General features: G+C 38.6%; 1 protein-coding gene across 1 annotated transcript in view; it reads left to right on the top strand.

Annotated features, from left to right (window-relative positions):
• alk (ALK receptor tyrosine kinase) overlaps positions 1-16,015 on the top strand; it is a gene marked incomplete at both ends in the record, with an annotated part of 437,915 nt that overhangs the window by 173,674 nt on the left and 248,226 nt on the right. The gene's annotated exons all lie outside the window — the stretch shown is intronic.

The following is a 16,015-nucleotide window of genomic DNA, read 5'->3' on the forward strand; positions in this document are numbered from 1 at the left end:
GTTGTTATTGACAACAACAACAACCATGGAGAACTCACCAGCTATTTTAATGATTCGCAACCTACTTTAAGGCAAAACATATTTTATGATTTGTGTGTAGTTTTTCTTTTTCCCTGAATCTTCAACTCCTTGGAAGTGGAAGGGGCTGTGAAGATTTCTCTTGACCCCCTGCCTGTGTGCAGCCTTTGTAGTTTTCGAGAAGGGAGGCCTCTGGTTAAGGTGAGGAGGCAAGTTCACAAGGAATGGGAAGTCTGACATTTGACTTTGATCCCTTATGAAATAGCATCGGAAACTGTCGCACACACACAGTCTGACCAAAATGAGTGTAACACTCTGAGTTTCATATCTCAAAACGGCTCAATTTGTTTTATATATCACAAATCACAGTCAAAACAGGCTCTAATTCTTACAACCAGGAAGTATGCAATGGCTTTAGCAGACAAATACCTTGCCAGATTATTTAGTACACTGTCAGATACAATGAATTGTTTTAAAGGGGTATAAACTTTAACTTTAGTTTGTATAAACCTTTTAAACAGTGTAATGACTTTCTTCCCTGATTTAAAAAGTAAAACAATCAGACACGCACATGCTTACTGAAAATAAAAGCATGGAGGCTTAAAATGTATAAAACTCTTTAACATGAGGATGATTTTTACAGGAGGTTTTTGTAAATGCTTGTGACCTTTGACAAATGGACCAGTGTAAAGCCATTGAGTTTTTAAGAAAAGTAATGCACGTCTACATTTCTTATAGAAACTATCATACAGGTGGCTACTATGATACCTTAATGAGTTACATATAAAGATACAATTTTGCCAGATAAGTAAAAAAATAAATAGGTCTTTGTTTCTCCCGCCTCCCCTTCAATCTGTTCTACTCTTTGTGCAGATTAACTCCACTGAACATGCTTCCTCTGCCAAATCAGATACCAACCAGCCGTAATTCCTCAGGGGTCGTCCCGTATTTCTTGCAGAGAAATATTGGCAACCACAGCCGCCTCTAAATTACTGTTATGTTGAACTTTGGACTATAGATACACCATGGTACAATGCACTTGTACTGTATTTATCACTGAGCTGTTCGTAGTTACCATAACAGTCCATCATTTCCTATTTGAATTATATAATGTGTTGGCTTGTGTGTGAATTTGTGCTTGACTTTTTTTTTTTTTTTTTTTACAATGTTGGATGCACAAGGCTCTTGTGGAGAAATAAACAAACAAAAAAATACCACAACTTTGGGCGGGGAGTTCTATGTTTTGCGTCATTTACGTTCTTCAAAAATAAGTCTCCACTCGCATAACTCCAGATCCCTCGAGAAGGAATTCACTTACTTTGAAAACCTGAGCCGTTAAAAACTGAAATGGATTCTTAGATAAATTCAGTCAGACAGAAATGCGCTGTAATCAAGAAACAAACATATTCATCATCTCACTTAAAGGGCCCCACAAAGACAGTTGTCACCACAGTTTTTCCTCCAGATCCACAGAAGTGACACCCTTTGTGCGATGTAATTTTGCTGATGTCTGAGCTGCTGTGCAAATCCAACATCCGATTGTTTTACACCTGTAATCACAAAACTGCTCTCTTCTGGGAAATGACTAGTTCGTTTATGGAGAAAGTGAAGGCTGACTTAATTTGCCCATGTTTGAGCAACCTTCTGCAGTGTAATGCAGCACGTTGCTCAGTCTTTGTGATTTATGGAAGCAAATATGGCTCAAAAATCAATTGGAACTGTATTAACACAAATGCTTTTTCATTTTCAGATTAAACTGCATTTTTTAGCTCCTAAATAAAAATTAATAACCAATCATCCAAATTGCATTTGAATTTTCTTGGATAAAGCTGCTTATTTTGTGACTTAATTAAAATGAAAAAGAAAATGATGATTAGGTCTTGATTTTCAAAAGACACTCCACCAAATAGTGACCAAAATTAATTTGGAAATGTCAAATTTGAAAAATAAAATGCATTTGCAAAAATACGTTTTTTTTTTTTTCCAGTTCAAGGATATAGCTACATTATCTGACTCATACATTAATTTAATAATAGTTCATTCAAACACCTTTTTCTTTTCCTGAATTCAGGTTGCACATTTTATGGCAGAACTCAAAAGAAAATATAAAGTGAGGATTCCTTTTTCATTTTCACATCTGCGATGCAAAAAAGGATCAAAATTCAATTGAACTTAGCATTTCCAAGAGGCGGGGGAGAGTGACGTCAGAAGCCGCTCAAGTTCATCACAACAAATAAGATGTTACAGAACATCCAAGCAATATGAATATTATTTCCAGGAAAAATTGTTCCAACAGAGACTTTGACTGTTGTGTAAATACATTTTACAGTTTTGTTGCATTCACTTTAACTTTGCACCTACCAGCAGCAGTGTGATAGAGCTGTATCCATAAGTCATTGAAAGGGTAAAAGAACCCTTTAATGCTATAAAAACACAGAAAACACTGCCATAATGAAAACTAAACTCAGGATCCTTTAAGCTCTCCCAAGTCCCCTCAGTAAATCAACCTCAAGGTGACAAATCTTTTACAATGTCCACTAACTCCTAAAACAGCTCCTGAACTCCATAACAGCTGGATTGTATTTTTACATCCACAAGAGAAAAAGTGGAGGATGCCGAGACATGAACCAAGCTGAAACGCAGAAGAAAGAAATCATTGTAAAGGATAAGTTAATAAATAACCATCAACACATTATCAGAAATAATGCTCAATCAGCAATCTGCTGCCGGCAAAGACATGCAACCACACCACATATCTTTTTCAAATGTTGGCTTTCAATCCGTCTCAATTGTGTCCTCTGATGGGGCAAAATAGAAACAAAAAGTGTATTATCTTTATAGTTCCTGCCAGGAGTGGCTGAAAGATTGTGAATCTCATACTTCTTGCGGGTTTGTTATTAATTAGCATGCCTTTTATGTGTGAAAACTGTGAGGGCTCGCAAACCAGCATCAGAATACTGAAAACAATTAAACTGCGAGATTAGACTGAGGCCACATTTACACAGACTCAGGTATTTTTTTAAAAAGCTGATATTTTTTGACATTTTCAAAAATAACATTGTTCACCCCAGATAATTCAAAGGAAAATTAGGAATTGACACAAACCCACATAGAAACCTTGTGAAGAGCTGCTCTGATTATGGCAAAAATGTTGAAACATAAAGCTTTTGCGAGCATTTGTGATTGTAAATGCAAATAATATATATAAATAATATATGTAAATTAATAATAATAAGTAAGCCTGTTTCATGTAAATGTGCAAACGAAAGGCCCAAGCTAACTTTGCATAACAGCAATAAGTAAAATTATGCAAGGTCTGTTAGTAAATCAATGAATTAACCTCTTGGATTCATTTTTTTTTTCTGTTTTTAAATATAGCACTTCCTTGGAAGTAAACAGCTGCCATTGTGAGATAAGGAAATACATGCTTTAAATCATGATAGCTGCTGATGATCAGACCTGTATTTATATTAAAATGTGTGCTTTCAGGAGATTTGAAAAACAAAACAAAACAATAACATGCAATATACTATAGTCTGGCATGCAGAACGAGTAATTCTGTCGATTGTAGAACGTTCCCATAATGAATGAGATGGAGGACAGCAGGAGCTAAGAAAATGGAACCTTGCAGTGGCAGTATGAATGCGTGGTTGAGAACATGAAGTACTCGTATAAGCAGGGCCAAAGTGTGTCCACAGGTTCCATCTTGTTAGAAATCAGTACATAATTTCATATTTTCACCGCTCCTTGTCATACAGGTAATTACTGAACCAATTCAACTCTACTTTAAGTGTGTGTATTAACTGAAAAGCAACAAACATATTAACTTTAATTGCCTCAATCACAATACAGGAGCCCCAACGAAATGCAATCAGCTGCTGAGCGAGAGAAGCAACCAAACCAACCATTTACATGGTCCACTGTTATTTGGGCTCTGAGTTGGTGCCTTTATGATTAGTGATGGCAGGGGGAGTCCACCTGTTTAGTTCATTTAAGCCCTTTTTTCAGCTTTATTAAGTGAGAATGGAAACAAAATTGTGTTGCACTTTGGCTGTCCGTTATACCCAGCAATAGTGCCCGGAGCCACTGAAAACGCAACTTTCTGAAAATGGCTCCCAAAGGTGGAACTTTCATAAAATGCTCCGACTCCATTTCTGTGTCACCGAGCAAACAGGTTGTTTGTTACGGGTCCCGGGAAAGGCGAACACAACAACAAAAAGAAGTCATAGCTGTAGAGGAAGAGTCGTAGAGCAAGAACCACCGAAGTACGTGTGTCCTTTCACAGATCGTGTCTATTAAATCCATTCAACATCTTTACAATTTATATTCAGTGCAATTTTCTTGTCCTATACAACATAACTAAAATGTCACAATAAAGTCAATTTACATCAATATGCATCTGTAATTACTCAAAACAATCTTTTATTAATGCTCACTTCACTCTCATTTGACTTACAACTGTTACAGATTACATATGAGACCGCACGGTAGTAAAAGATTATTAATCTCAATGTAGTTCTCCTGAATAAAGGATAAATAAGTATGACACCTTTAACAATCACATTGACCTTCAATGAAATAGTGCGTAGCTCAGGATTATTCATCCTTGCACTCATAAGTGCATAAAACGTACTTAAATATGGACTTTGCACTTTAGAATGTGTATTAATTAACTTCTACAGAGCTATATCAAACCATATTTTCATGCAATAAAACAAAGTATGTACAACAGGGCAATTATTCGTATATCTATTTCTGCAAATATTGAACAAATAATGCATTCTGGGATAACACTCATGAAGTCACATCAGGAGTCCTATTAAATACATTGGAGCAAGATACAAAGTGCAAAAAGCTAATAAAGAGATTACAGTGGAAGAAATACATGACGTGGCGAACTCTCATGATAATGTGGACTCTTGCGAAAACACAAAATATCACTGTGACAAACTCTCGTGAGACTGCTTCTTGGTTTTCCCACGGCTCAATAAACTCTTAGAAAGACATCTCAAAGCTACACTGACATTCACAATACTACTGCCTCTCACTCACAGAACTTATATGAAGCCAAGGGCTCTCATTTCTAACAAATTTAACCATCTACTGACCTTTAAAATAGAGGAAGTGTCTGAGAGCAGTAACCACCGAAGCACCTGTGTCTTTTCCAGATCGAGTTTGAGCAGGAAACGGGAAGTCAGAAGAAAAGGTGTGTTTGGTGTGTTTGCACAAACCAAGCGCTTATATGGAAAAGGTTCATTCTGTTACAAAATACAGTACTCATACTAAATGGGGTTGCACATATTTGAGTGCATCATATGTTCATCTAGCTTACGTTCTCAATTCACTGTGTAGTTGGAGCTTAACTGTTGATCCAATCATTTTGTCAATGATTGAAATCAAGAGCAAGTGCATTGAGATGCTGCGCCTTGGATTATTCAACTTGAAACAGGCAGGTGGAGCTCAGTACACTAGTTCATAGCAGAAATTGGTGATCAGCATCTGAAATTTTGAATGTTTTGTTCATGATTTGCATGCCACTACTTCTGAGAGTTTCCATGCATATTTAATAATGTGACATGAACGCTTCGTGTGACTAAACAGTGTCGGTTGGGTCCGATTATAATTAACATCCCACCAGTGGCTGTCAATCATCTAAGCCGGTGCATCAACATTGCCAACAGTCCATAACATATATATTTATGGCCCCTATTTCACCTCCAGCCACTTGCTTTGAATCATACCCCCACATTTCTACTTGACAACCTCAACCTCCAGTAAAAAAAGTATCCACAATATCAGATACAGCCATCACTACCAGTGGCACAATTTGTGACCAAGCACTGTGATCACTAACTCATCAAAACTACCGTTATGTGTTGTGCAAGTACCCCTCTCCCACTCCTCGTCACTTAGGCCCTGTTTACACGACAGTGTTTCACATGACAACATCTAATCCGTTAAAAAAAAAGGGAGTGTGTTTACACTGCAGCACCAGACACAGAGACAACGATGTAGTTAGTATGCCGCGCCAGTGAGGGCGCTGTGGCTTGATTTTGTAATGAAACCACACAGACGTGTGCAGAGAAGAATAGGCTGTAAACATGTCGAAAATGGAGAGCACCCGACATCCATATGAACTGATGAGGCATCGGATGCAATCAGGGGTGAGTCTCAACTATAAAACTACTGATATGGATGATAAAAGTAGAATACTGACTGTGACTAATACCACTGCGGGTCGCCATGTTTGTTTGCAAGGGATGGAATGGGAAGGGAGGGGGAGAGATGCGCAGGCGCAGTAGCAGGCTCTGTAGCCTCCAGCAATCTGCAGGAGTGATGTGCGGCCGTGAAATTAACTTTCCACCTTGGGAGCCGGATTAAAAACTTCACGGATACAGTGCATCCGCACACTCGTGCCATGTAAACAGACGTCCCAATAGTGAAGAAAGTTTTGCGGATACTCGAGTAGTCGTCATGTAAATGTAACCTAAGTCTCCCTATGTATTCACTGTGCTATATTACTGATATGGCTGATAATGGGTGAAGTTACCTGGCGTTTAATCTACTAGTATCCAAGCGGACTGATGATAGAGAAAGATGGCATCTGTAAGAGTGCACTCCTACATTTTCACACAGAGGGGAAGGAAGTCAGGCTCATTGCACTTTGTACTGTTGTTATCTCATAACAGCAGTACAAAACAAAACAAAACCACTCACCAAGAGAGCCACGAAAACTCAAAATACAAATAGTGCACCAACTAATACGCTTTTGCTTTTGATGTAGAACAACCTACATGTTATAAAATGTAAATTGTGCCCCAAGCTTAAATAATCCACAGCAGCCCTATGGACTTGAGCTCTTTTGTTTTGGGGAGCTTACACAGGGCTTCCTTAAAGTATTCACAGCACTTCACCTTTTCTTCATTTTGTTATGTTAAAGCCTTATTCCACAATGGATTGAATTGGCTTTTTGTTTTTCAAAGTTCTCCACAAAATACCCTATCATGTGAGGGAAAAAATATTTTTTGGGGGAAACTTGCACATTTACATAAGTATTCACAGCCTTTGATCAATAATTTGTTTCTGCATCTTTAGCAGTAATTACAGCCTCATGTCTTTTTAAATACGATGCCGAAAGCTTGGTTTGTCTATATTTGCGTGGTTTGATCCATTCCTCTTTGCAGCACCTCTCAAGCTCCATCAGGATGGAATGAAATTGTCAGTGCACAGACATTCTTCCATCTCTTCAGAAATGTTCAATCAGATTCAAATCTAACCTGTCCCGAAGACTCTCTTCATATCTTGGCTGTGCATTTCAGGTCGTTGTCCTGTAGAAAGATGAACTGTCGTCCCAGATGTTTCTCTCACATTGCTGCTTCATTGTTTCCTCCATCCTGACGAGTATCTCAGTTCCTGCCACTCAAAGCATCCCTACACCATGATGCTGCCACCACTATGCCTCACTGTAGTGATGGTATTTGCCCCATGATGCCTGACTTTCCCACCAAAGAGTTCAATCTTTGTTTCACCAGACCAGAGATTTTGTTTCTCATGATCTGAGAGTCTTTCAAGTGAATGTTAGCAAACTTTTATCAAGGAGTGACTTCTGCCTACATATATGAGACATAATGCTGCTACAATGACTCAGGAAAAAAAAATCGCCATTCTACAAAGTAGAATTTAAACTAAAAATGAGCAAGAAACAGAAAAAGGGTTATGGAATGTTTGAAAAAGCTGCGAAAGTCCAGAAAAATACTGTGACTGGGTCCAGTACTCGCAAGCTTAAAGCAAGCAGGAGTTTAAAGCAGCGAGCCTCCAGACGTCATTTGGACAGTCAAATTTCCAAAAAGACGTCCAAATCAATAGCGCACACCTCCCTCAAAGCCGTCTAAAATATGTGTACAGTACAACCTCAGACTAGGGACCCGGTAAGAGCAGACAAATAGTCGTTTTCAAATATTTATACACATTTTTTTCAACAGATGTGACTCTCATTGTGATGTGATTTCTAGTAGTCTGGCAAATATGATAACTATTATCATCTGCTGTAACTTAATTTTTTTCACAATAATGTGGTTTTCTTCAAATCTTCATAATCTTTAGTCTTGATTAAAACAAAAAAAAAAAGTAGTGACTTGGAGGATGTCATAATTGGCCATAAAGAACTGCACAGATGTATAGTATTTTAAATCAGACTTACATTTGCAAACCTCAAACAGTGACTCTATTCTTGTGTTCTGACTTTTAACCACAATCTCTGGGGTGTTGGTTTTCAGAGACGGCCTATCAGATTCCCTTTCATCAGCAATCGTTCTTGGAGCCCTTTCTGACCCACATAAATCACTGTTTGAGTCACAGATCCACTGAAACAATAACGACGTGATTCTAATCAGTAATGTTTTTCTCCAGGCAGTCGTAATGTGGCGTGTTACAGGCCAGGACTGATGGAATTACCTTCAGATGAGATATATTTAATAGAGAGACCGAATCAGAGAGCAGGCTGAAAAAAAAAAATTTAAAAAAAAAATGAAACCCTTGGAAACAATATCTCTGCAAAAGCGGACACCAGCTCATTTGATTGAGTGCTGATTTCATTCCAGAGAAGGCTGTAATATTGGATTACAAGTCACTTTATATCTCATTCCTGTTTACTGGAATATATCACAATTCATGAAGCCATTATCATAGCTTTCCTGACAATAACACCTATCAAATCTATTTCTCACAAAATATAGCGAGAAATCCTGCCTCATGGAGAGCTACAGACATGTACACCATGGGGGGAAGAAAATGATCTGGTTCATCCAACATGTTGAAGGATGTCTCAGTCTGGTAGCTGTTCAAGCTTTGATCGTACTCTATCCTCATGACATGACAATACACAGACTAGTCATGTTAGAATTGAAAACCATCGTCATCCATCGTTTATATTTGCTTGATGCAGACTGACAGTCTCCATCCCATGCCTAACACAGAGACACACACATCGATCCACATCCACGGTCGCCATCTTTTGAAATATGGGATCATAAAGTAGCGTCACTGTAATGCCACCACTGCTGGAAACAACAGACCTGCCTGCATGTGCCTTGTGTGTCTCCTGCTTTGTTGCTGATAGGATCAGTTTCCAACTCTTTCAAAAAGGGCTAACATCGAGATTCGAGAGCAGCGTTTTTTCGTTTTTTTTTTAATTAACCAAAACTACTTCAGCTGAACGTAATGAGTCAATCAGTCGTTGGACTGATGCACACAGTTCTGACAACACGGCACTATTAAAGCTATCGTTGCTCTTCATGTGTTTAACACGTAAACCACAATTTGGGCATTTAACAATTTTCCATAGAAATTGGGAAAATAATAATTTTCTTCATTTGCAACAGGGAAAGAAGACAGTTTATATTTTAGTTTTGCAGCAAGCACCTGATTTCAGTTTAAAGTAATGTAATAGAAAGGTTAATGGTCAATCAAAAAATAAATAAATAAATAGTCAAATTTAATAGCATATTCAGAGCAGCATGAGAGTAATCTGGTTTGGGTGTGAAAATAATCGAAGCGTAACCATGAATGAAAGAACCATTGGAACCGGTCAGTCAGGCGGCCATCAGCTCTGACTCATTGTGCACATGCAGGAGGTGGGCGACGTTGCACGGCAGATCCTAATCATGCCTTCCATGGATGAATCATATCACTGATCAACAACACTCATTTGGCAGCGACAACAGGAGTGAGTCGCTTGACAGTTCGCCAAGTGAGCTTCTGGACTCATGAAGGGCGGCAGCGTTGTGCCTGAAAATGCGACGTATTGCGGAAAAAGGCAAATGCAGCAAACAGAACTGCAGACTCGGCCTCCACGATTAATCTTTGTAGGAACACTTAAAAAGGTCAATGTTAATCCAGGTGGGGAAAATCCTTGACTTTTTGTGTAAACTTTCCCCTTCAGGAAGTGAACTCCGTACATTAACAACGTCAAATCAAATCAAGTTATATTAATTTGGCACTTTTCATACACAGTGATATACTGTAGCAAAAATGTTTGAAATGTCATCAACAGCGAAGCTAAAGCAGCACATTGAACCAAAGCACCCCTCCTCTTAATTATTATTAATATGTTATTGATTTATATGGACTGTAAGCTGTGACAGATCTTCCTTCAGATAAGGTATTTTCACTCCCTGGACAGAAAATAGTAGCGCCGTCCTTGGCCTTGGACTGTGACGGACACTATTCGTTTTGTTTTATTTTGTACTTATTCATTTAGTCTGAATATTGCTGCTTTTTTTTTTTTCTAAGACACAAGTTATTGTTAAAATTTCTTTTTCTTGGGGCAAACAAGTCAGGGATAAATTAATTTACAAAACGTTACAAACTTTTGAGGTTTCCTACCTCAGATTGTGTTTATTAAATTAAACTTTATTTATATAGCACCGCGTACAACACCGTCATTTGCAGGTGCTTTTAACGGACATAAACCCAACATATCAAACAAATGTTAGTACAAGAATTATGTCGGCACATCTTCTGGACACTGTTGTCAATAGTGTCGAATGGCCTCCTTGAGGGTTTTGCTATTTTAAATTGTAATTTGTTCAGAGAATCTGACAAGTATATTTCACCACTATTCCACTCCATTTCCTTGTTTTTTGACAATATACTGTTAAGGTGAAAGCTGCAGTTGGTTACCAGTGTGGACTTAATAGGTGACAACAATGGATAAAATGCCAGTATTCTTAGGGTACAAACATATGTGGGTAAATAACTCTTGCATATTTTTTTTAAAATATATTTATGGTACGAAGTACTTGTTGAAACGTAGATGTGACCTTGTTTTTGAGTCTGATTGAGCTAAAATGCAAGTGGGAAAAAAACCCTTTACCTTAAAATGTATGTTGTGCTTTCATCAGAGGGGAAATGCTTTCAAAAAATGTTTGAGTTTTTGTTTTGTTTTGTTTTTTTTATTATCTTTTTTTACATTTTGTAACACTATTCCCCATTGATTAATTTGATCCTGTAGCTTTCAAGGGCATTTGTGGTATTATTGCAATATCTTACAATGTGTGAACAAGTAGTTATAGACGTTAAAAGTGAACGTTATTTCAAAAGACTTGTCTTTTTAGGAAATCTCACAGAGACCTTAAAATGAAACTATCGCTTAAAACTAAAAATGGTACCATTATTAATATGTGTAAGTGACTCTATTCTTCCCTTTGTCTCCTCTGACAATGGTTTTGTCTATTTTGTGCCAGTGGATAAGTGAAAGTGTTTCAGTGTGGAGGCTACAGACCTTCAGTAAGTAACTACTTTACAAAGATTCACAGACAAGAGATGTGTGCAACACTTTTATTCATTTGTACTTTTTCAGAAAATGAAGCATATTTTGTTTTAGTACAATTCAGTTTGTGACAATGACCCCAGAATGATTTTGTGAAACTAGATATTATGTGCTCAAACTCACATACTATATATTTAGTAGATTAGCATCAGTATTCATTTTTTTCATTGTCAATCAGATTAATCCATTTCGTTTTCAACAAGAAATGGCAGAGATCTCTTCTAGATGTCAAAACTCACCATGGGACAGACGTTGGCAGCGACCGCCATCTGTTAATAGCTCAGGGCAGGTTAAAGTTGCAAGCAATACAGCAGTGCAAACCAGCTAATGTCAACATACTTTGTGCCCCTGATGTTAAAAGACGATACACCATTCATCTGAAAAATTGCTTCTGTGCAATTGAAATGAAAGATTTAGAAGACCTGGATGCTGTTGAAATTAAGGATTGGCAGGCTGTAATGGCATGGTCACGTCCAATGACAGGATACCCAAAGTTGCCATGAGGTGGACTCATGGAAGAGAAAGAGAGGCTCTATGTCTCCAATGGGATGAAGAGGTTGAGTCAGCGATCAGTAGTTTACCTGAAGTGTGTAATATCAATTTATGCAAGACTCAAGTTTATTTTATATGTTAAGACTGCCGTGGCCTGAAAGTTCTGTGTTGGTCTCATCCAACCAAAGCATTGTGGAGAAATCTGAAAACTCCACCTCGGCTTTGACGTGTGGATGGGCAGCATGTACATTTGCTGAAATATCATTTCCCCACCCTCTCGACGGCATCAAATAACAGAAAATGGTTGATTACTTACTCCAGACTGTGCTGCAAAAGCTACTGATGCTATTTGGTTTAATAAGGCAATATGTTGGATTTCTCGAATATGAAGAATTTTAAATGCTCCTTGTCATCTTGTCCATTTTTTTTTTCATGTATTTCTGTGGCAAAGTTACAGTACCACCTATTAGCCTGGCAAATGTACTACATCATTTTGAGTCATTTTTATATCCCTGTGTGGTTGAGAAACTTGTTTCGAAAGATCTTTTTGGCTGCTCCTGACAGGTCCTTAGTCTATCCTCTCTTTGAATATATAGTATGTCATGTCTTTTGAAGTCTTTGATCTCCTCCTATCTGCTTACAAGCATTCACACATCAGTCCCGATAAGTAAAGTCTATAGCTATGTTAAATTACTTGAGGTTTTTGTATTTATTTATTTTTTTTAATAATACATACTGCAAAAAAGCACTGCAAAGCAAAGTGCAGCTCTATTTACGAACCTGTCACCTTTTTCGCTGCAGCAGACTTTGCAGGCCTGCAGTCACAGATAACCACTTGTGTCCAACTCTGGTGAACGGCCCAATCAATGCAAACTTGAATTGAAAGTGAATGTGCTTCTTTGCATGCATATGAGTCTGAAGAACTGTGCTGAACTCAGCTCTGTGTGACTCTGAAGCGCTGTACGGCTCAACGCTCCGAATCACTCCCACTCTGCTACGACATTTATCGGAGAAAGGGAAATGAGCTTTCACTGCAACCTTGAACCTTGTTTCTCCACATCTCATCAGCCCTTAAGGTCCCCAGTGGTGATTCTTTTTTCCTCCCCAATGAACAGTTTTAACTATGTAAACCATTACCATTCCTGGCACTAAGTGGCTGAGAACCACTGCCGCTATGATTCCTCTGAAGGCAGCTGCTTCCTCAAGTGAACAGTCAAGTCATTCCTGAGCAGCCTAATGTAGCCTGGATGCCACCTCATTAGCTCGAAGCGCCTTTTTAGGCGTTCAATCCACTATCTCAAGGAATGAATTCAAAATTCCAATATTTAAGAAAGTATTTGAATCAACAGCAAGCAGATTGTATTTACCTTTGAATGTCCTTTATGGGAAATATGGTTGTTGTATTTGCAGAGTACAAATAATGCATTTCTGGTTAGGAATCCTAAATTATTAAACCAGAAATAATCTGTCTACTTTAGGTAGCATGCCAGGTTTTCTTTTAAAATACTACATAGATTCTTATCTATCTTCTAATTCTGGATATGTTTCATAATGTATGCAATTGAGGTCAATATGCTCAACATCTTTTCAGTAAAAGAGTGTTTAGATCAATGTTTCTTTGCTTTCTATGATAAACATAATAATCCTGTTGGTGATCTTTAACTTTTTTGCAATTGATGCTTTAGTGTTTGTTTTTATTTAATTTACCTTTTAAAATAAAGCGCGCCTAAGCCTTCTTGCGGAGCATATACAGTATATACTGTACATTCTAAAAATTGTACAGTATACCCTGAGCTCAGTGGGCTCTTTCAGCTCAATAAAACTGTACTTACTCATTATGCTTCATTACAACCAGGTAAATGTCTAAAACATATCAAAATAATTTCACCACAAGAGAGCAGATCTGAATTCATCAAGGCACCAGATTTGATGTTGGTCCAAACTTTCTCAACTGGGCCTCTCCACATAAATACAAAAAAAAATACTGGTTGCCAAACAGTGTGTGTGTGTGTACTTAGGTTTCCTCCAGGTTGTCTGGTTTTCTCCCGCAATCCAAGAACATGCACGTGGGGTTAATTGCAGTCTCTGAATCGCCCTGAGGTGTGGTTGCTCGTCTCTGTGTGTTTGCCCGGTGATGGACTGACGACCTGTCCGCCGCGTCTCCTGCCCTCGCTCGTTGTTCACTGGGATCAGCTCCAGCGTACCCTGAGCAGGACTTAAGTGAAAAAAGATGCTTGCCAAAGAAGTACAACTAACTACAAGTTCACAAACTAGTATCAGGAAGGTGTTGAACAAGAAGTCCCAACTTAAGGAATTTTTAACAAATCCACAATGTTTCTATATCCACTTCCAGTGAAAGTTGGATGTTGATACTATTCAGGAAATGTGCAAGAGTCACCAAGCAGTGACAGTGTCCTCTTTTGCTTAACTTTGATCTAATGTAAACCACTGCAAGAGCACAGGAACTCTTCTGAAACAATCTTCAATGATCAATTTCAAGTTGAGGCTTGATTAAACAGAGAACGAGATCCAAAAATCACACCACCTCTTTTTAACTGCAATGGAACAGTGGCCTTTGGTCATGTGTCTAATAATTGTGTCTGTCCATTTAGAGCAGCTGACTCGGGCGCAGAGGATGATGCGTCTTAGTCAGACGCCCAGCGTCTCCTAAAGTAGTAGCCAAACAAACAAACTGTGTTTACGTCCACGATGCCCAATCAACAAAGACAGATGGAAGGCTGTGGATTCTCCCCCAATGCCTGTGGCATATTTGTTATGGGCCGTCTTGTTTTCAGTGTGTGAAATGGCTTCTGATGTAAAGGTATGTGTTCTTTTCCGCCATATGGAGATGGTTCCCTCATCGCGAGCCTCTTCTTATTCGCATTTTTTTTTTTCTTCCATTCTGCTCGATCAAAATCCAGCGCCACACACCGAGCCAGACTGTGTTTACAACAACGTGTTTATAAAGAGACTGCTCGTTTACTGACCGTGACTGGCTGGGTTACAAAGTTTAAATGTGACACTTGCGATTTCTCCACACTGAAAGTCCGCACTGACTCAGACTTCAGACGTCCTCTTGTGTCATAAATGTCTTAGTTTATCAGAAAGACCTCGCGCATGAGATCAAATGCAGCAACCATGCGTGACGTACCACCATAGTGCAGCGAGAAGTTTAACATTAAAAAGCAAAACTTCCATAAACTTAAGAAGTGAGTGTTCTCCTCAAGTCAGCGTTGGTGAAAGGCTTCAGATTTCTTTGAGCCAACGAGTTTTAGTGAGATCAGTTTTCCCCAATGTGGTGCCATTTTCATCTCTGTACAGGAAAGGGTTAAAATGGCTCCGCTCTGTTAATTTTGATAGAAATGTCCCACAGTTCAGTTCAATTCAAATTACGTTTGTTTGGTTTTCTATCTGGCAATTTCAAGCAAGAAAGCTTGCAAACACAACTAATTTGAACTTTCCAATGCAAGAATGTCAATGTTAAGTGTTGAAATAAATAGTCTAGCTATTAGCATTTCCTTTTGCCTTGAGGGTTACATTTTTTTTTTTTGGGGGGGGGGGGGGGGGGGGGGGGGGGCTCTGTTGCTATGTTTACAGAGTGTATAAAAGATGGTGGCCCATAGGGGTCACCACATTATTACACCCCAAAACACAAACCTGAAAGCTGCAGTATTCTTTATTGGTATTTGTTTGGGGGTATTTTACGATTCTTTTTTTGGTGTTTCTACGGGATTCGCAGTTTGTTGCAATTAGTTAACCTATCTGTGCCAGCATATTGGGTAGCTATCCTCACTTCTGATATTGCCATCAATATATTTGAAGTCAAATGTTTTCGATATAGTCTGACTGCATCTGTCTGCATGTGATGCATCACAGTATTATTTTGTGGAATTTCACCAGCAGAATGGAAAAATACTTTAACAGACTGACCAGCAAGTCCGGCAAATCTCATTAACACGAATGCAACGCCCTCGTTCACGCGCCACCGGGTTCTTGTAATTTGACGTCAACGTCACTGTGTTGCGATCAGTTGCTGGCGTAAACATCAACCCCTCCAGTTCACTGCTGCTTCACGTACAAGCTGTCTGATGTGACACAGCAGCGTTTTAATTGTGGCCTTTCAATCAAAAATACAACAAGCATAATGTTCCAACATGAAATCAATTAAATTGAACC

This window comes from Blennius ocellaris (genome assembly GCF_963422515.1).
Source record: "Blennius ocellaris genome assembly, chromosome: 17".
In the NCBI taxonomy this organism is placed as follows: domain Eukaryota; kingdom Metazoa; phylum Chordata; class Actinopteri; order Blenniiformes; family Blenniidae; genus Blennius; species Blennius ocellaris.